General features: G+C 41.8%; 1 long non-coding RNA gene across 1 annotated transcript; it reads right to left on the bottom strand.

Annotated features, from left to right (window-relative positions):
• LOC110429867 lies at nt 1,409–2,602 on the bottom strand. The gene is made up of 4 exons (XR_002447050.1): nt 2,513–2,602; nt 2,343–2,435; nt 2,147–2,243; nt 1,409–2,018 (listed from the first exon to the last, which is right to left on the bottom strand). It is a non-coding gene; the product is annotated as an uncharacterized LOC110429867 (long non-coding RNA).

Genomic DNA, 5,506 nt, shown 5'->3' with positions numbered 1-5,506 from the left:
GTAGCTCTCATGGCTGTACGGTAAATCCTGGGTGGCCGCTTTAAGATTCAGTCCTTACGGAGGGCAGACTAGAGCACCCAAAAAGGCCCAATGCTCTAGCCCCCTTTATCCATGTTGCTAAAAAGCATCATTTTATCATTGATTACATAATCCATTAGTCAAGATTAACATTATATAGTTTGGTGATTGCAAACTAAGCAAAACTACCCATATGCATAACCCAAGGTAACAAGGGATTCAGGATAACAAAGGTTCTAGGTAAAGTCCTTAGGGGTTTATCATATTAGACACATGCACATGAAGAGGTTATTAAATAGTTATTAGGTAACAAGGGAAACTCATGTTACACTTGCCTTCCAAATTGTTGCTATCCAACTTCTTGATCATCCTTGTAGAGCCCCTCTTCTAACGTTAGCAATCAACTGGTACAAGCATCACAAGAACCTAAAAACAGTACACCAAGCATTACAAAATAGGATAAATGTTTTAAACACGTAGAACTTGCAACTACAATTGTTGAGCGCAAAAACAACTAACATAAAAGTCGTGATTAAAAGATATATCAGATAGAGACTAGAAGGTTCGATAAATGATAGGAATAGAGTAAACATGATGGACATGGACGCAAGATTTATGGAGCACAAGGATCTATAGATGATTTGTTGATGACTATGGATTTGTGAAGAGGATACATGGAACATATTATGACTAGTGGCTGCACAGATGAAATGTTACATAAAAGGGAAGCACGATGTTGACGATTTGCACACCGGTTGAGCAAACCCAGTGGCGGACAGTGGTGGTTATGATTACAAGGAACATGGTCTTAGCATCACCAAATTGAGATCATTTTTGTGGGCTTGTTGTGGACTGTATGAAGTATGTTGTAGCAAAATAACATGATGTTTTGACTATCGGATAGTCGGGGAACGAGATTGCAAGATGGTACTGCGTGGCTGTTGGCATGACAGGAGCAGCGACACGATGATGCTTATATTTTGGGCATTGTGGCTCACATGAACAAGAAAACTTGCAGAGATGTGTATAAATATTTGATATACACTATGATCAAAGGGCATGACCACTAGAGTGGCGATTCACCGAGAACACACATGCCAACTTGTCTCAACGCGGCTGCAGGACAGCAGGGACAGCAAGCACAAGATAGAAACATTTGTCTTTTATCTTGAATCCTATGGTCATGGACATGTGCAACAATATAAGACATATTGTGGTCGAAGGACACAGTCACCGGAATGCTGGAACATTGGGAATATGCATGCCAACCAGCTGGAACTCTGCTGTGGGGCAGCAGGGACAGTGAGCAAAAGATAGGATCATATCTCTTCCATATTTGATCCTATAGCCATGAAACTTTGCAGAGGCATGTGCAAGGATAGGACACACATGCTGTATGAATGGTTTGATGATTTTACTAATGTATTATGGGGAACATCACTACCAAACAGAGGCGCAACACTGCTGAAATAGCAGAGACAACAGAAAACCGAAAAGACAATGATATCTCTTTCATCTTGAATTCTATTACCATGGAATTTCTCAGGGGTGTGTGCAAAGGTACAAAACACACTATGGTTGAAGGACACGGTCACTGGAGCGATGGTTCAATGGGAATGCATATGCCAACCAACAGGAATGCTAATGCGGGGCAGCAGGGACATCATGCACAAGAACATTTATAACTCTTTTGTGTTAGGCTCTATGGTGATGAAATTTGGCAAGGACATGTTCAACTTCATGACGAATATCATTTTCAAAGGATTTGATGATTGGAGGAAAGGATCTTATGGAACATGCATGCCAATCGGAAACAATGCTGCTGCAAGGATGCAGGAGCAGCAAGCATGATGATATCAATAACTCCGGTATCGCTGGTCCTATGACCAAACTGATTTACAGAGGTGTGTACAACATCAAGGGCTATATCATGATCAAAGGGTTTGATGACTGGAGGCCTGGATCACTGGGAATGTGAACGGTAACCGGCAGCAGCATTGCTGTCCACGAGGGACAGAGACATGATTGTTAGAAAACATTGCTGGAATTCGACCACATGCAGATTATGGCATGTGTTCTATAAGGAATAACATATTAACAAGATGGAGAACATGATGGTGGTCCTCACATCAGGGTTAGTTGTAGCAGGAGATGAAGTTGACGGTGGCCGACATCGACTATGGGTGATGACAGGGTCTGCGATCATCAGAGCAGCGCCAATTCCACTTCGAAGATAATCATGCAACATGAGAGATCAAAAGAGGTTGATGAGAAGGGGCACGAGCAGCAGGATCAAAGAGGGAAGGGGGAAGGGATGGCCTCACCACTCACTGTACAGCAGCGAAGACGACAACAATCTGTGGGGTGTTGATATAGGTTCGAGCACACCGGAGTTTCTTCCATGTAGCGTTCAAGAGCTGGGTATCATGACCACAAAGAGGATGAACTGAAGATCATTTTCATATTGAAGAACACAGATGGATGATCTCCTTACCATGGCATGGTGTCAAGTTTTCTGGCGATGAGGTAAATCACGCAGCGGCAAAATGGAACCGCTGCTGCATGGGGGCTCCATTTTTGGTGGATGAACAACTGAGGAAGTTGGAGATGCTGCCATGGGGAAGGGAGAGGAAGATGGAGGGGGCTGTTACTCTGGTGGTGGTGTGAGGGAGAGAGAAGAATAGGAGGAGGCGCCCTGCTGATGGTGTGCGTGAGGGAGAGAAAGAGGGGAATATATGGCTGCCCTTTTGCTGCATGGAGGCATGCAAATGGAGTGTGATTAAATGGAGTTATTAGGAGGGGAATGAAGAGAGGTGTGCTGCATGGTTTATGCGTGAGAATAAGAGGAGGGAGGGTCTGTTTCACCTGCTTCCATTCTTTGCATTTAGAGAGTGGTAAAGGAGAATGAAAAGGGAGCTTATGAAAGGAATTAAAGGTGAGGGCTGCTGTTATTTTATTTGAGGGACAGAGGGCAGGCGCCATCTGATAGTTTGTGAGTGAAAGGAGAGCAAGCATTGCTGCTGCACGCTAGTATAATGAAGAGAAAGAAATAAATTGATGGAATGAAGAAGCATTCTTAAGAGAATTGTGCATGCCTAGTAAATTATGGGGCAAAGTAATTTTGTGCATCTATTTTGCATGGGAGTAGAGAGGGCGTGGGAGCAGTAGAAGAATGATGACATAATCCATGACTGGTCATGCCTTTCATTTGAGTAATTGCACAAAAATAGGAGGGAGATTAAGGAGGAGTACTAAGTGTTGATGTTATTTTGCATGAGGGGGAGACAAATGGGTGTTAGCAGGAATAAGGAAGATGTCGACCAGGGAGAGGTGAGTGCAACCACTCCTAATTTTGTGAACTAATGGAGAGGAAACCGGAGGTGTTAAGAAGGGGTGTGGTTAAGAGAGGCGTGACCAAGAGAATTAAGAGAGAGGATTTATATGACGCTGCTGTTTTATGCATGAGAAGGAAAGGACATATGGCTGCATGCATAAGCTTGAAGAGATGGAGTAAAGAGTGGTTTAGAAAATTAAGAGGAAGGAATTGATTTGGTTTGTCATTTTCTTGCATGAGAGGTAGGGAGCTGTGCAAGGGAAAAGAAAGAGACCCATTGCATACACTGTTTTAGAGGTGAATTTGATGGACTCATAGAAATTAAGAGAGGAATTATGTTGCATGGGGAAGGGAGAAAAGAGGGGCAGCAGCATCACATAATATTGCTGCTGCATGCATGCAATTGAAGCAAAACCAGTGGTCTAAATGGCGTTGTGTTAAGAGAATTATAGAGAGGTGTTACCATATTTTTGCATGAGAGGAGAGTGGGACGATGCAGCATAGGTTAAGAGGGAGGCTGCTGGTTTAATTTCAGCATGCATGCAATTGATGATTTGAGGAAACGATGGAGTAAAATGGGAATTAAGAGAGGAGGTATTTGATGCTCCTATTTCTTGCATTAGAGGAATGAGGAGGATGCGCCACAAGGAAGAGATGTGCTGCTGTTTTGTGCATGCAAATGAGGAGGAGACAAGTGAAGTATGTGATTAAGGAGAAGTATTATGTATTGCAATTATTTTTGCATGAGAGAGGGATAAGGTGGTTGGTATGGAGAATAGTGGGGCTGCTGCTGTATTTCACGAGATTGAGAAAACTGGGGGAGTGAAAGGATGGCATTAAGAGTGGATTAAGAGAGGAATTAATAGGTGCACATATTTTTGCATGAGGATAAGAGATTGACGTGGGCAACAGCAATTGAAGTTGCATGGCTGTCCTTTACTCCTACGTTTGAGAGAAAGTTGAATATAACGGAGTAAAGAGGACATTTAGGAAGAGATGAGACCATGTGATTAAGTGGAGAACTAATGTCATTGTTTTCTGCATATGAGTAAAGGAAGACTAGTGGAAAAGAGGAGATGGTGTGGGAGAGAGGTGAAAGGTGGTTTGGACTTGGCCCAAAACAAGAGAAAACACTCGGCTTGATCCGTTAGTGGAAAGAGAGAAGAAGTATAGGTTCTCATGATGGACTGGATGAATGGATGAGAGACAATAAAAGATTGGTCCAAATAATTTGTGGACTCCAAAATAACCAATATCTTGAGAAACAAAAATAGGAGAGAAAATGAGAACGTGTCATGCTAGAATTTTGTAGGATGTTGGCAAAATACTTTTGATAATTTGGGAAGATGAAATTGGGATCAACCTAGGCATATTTGAAAACATTTAAATTTATTTTCTACACAAAAACACAGTGCAAAGGCAGGAATGCAACAAACAACTAAGTTGTATTGCAAAAAATTTTAGAAACTCACATTTTCACTATCTAGAATGTTGACAACATAATGGAACATTTTATAAAATAATAAAATGTTTGGCTTTGTTTTTAGTGTTTTCTTAGTCATATCCCAAAGAAGGAATTTTGGGGTGTGACAACTCTACCCCCCTTAACAGGAATCTCGCCCCGAGATTCGCTGAAGCTACAGTCATTACAAAGAGCCAAATCATAGAAGTTCATCATGACAAAACAATCAACCTAGCTATAGCACACTAACATGATAGGGTCATTATGAAAGCATACTATCACTCACCTTAGCAACGTTACTAACGTAAGAGCGCTCAGGGATAACAACATCCTAAAGGCATTAGGATAGGCAAGCTTGAGCCCCTGAATTTTGGTGATGATGTTTATTATTGACGTAGAATCTTCAACTTCACTAGCATCTTCAAGGATTTTGGAGAAAGGGGTTTTCGGCAAACAATTTTTTGTTTATTTTAGAAAATATCAAGGTGGAGGAAGACAAGATAAGTTTTCATCAAAATAAGTTTGTAAAAGCGATCATTTCTATCTAGGCAGAGCGTCCTACAGTCAACATTGCTTTGATACCAATCTGTCGCACCCGGTTTTCCAAAGAAGACTAAGCGCTAACTATATGTTGACACAGGGTACCGGCTCAGTATCGACAACCCCCCTGCGAAACGCTTTTCTTCTTTTTT

The sequence above is a fragment of the Sorghum bicolor genome, chromosome 8 (assembly GCF_000003195.3).
Source record: "Sorghum bicolor cultivar BTx623 chromosome 8, Sorghum_bicolor_NCBIv3, whole genome shotgun sequence".
Taxonomy (NCBI): Eukaryota; Viridiplantae; Streptophyta; class Magnoliopsida; order Poales; family Poaceae; genus Sorghum; species Sorghum bicolor.
The sequence above is the reverse complement of the archived record's forward strand: the minus strand, read 5'-3'. Positions and strand labels throughout refer to the sequence as shown.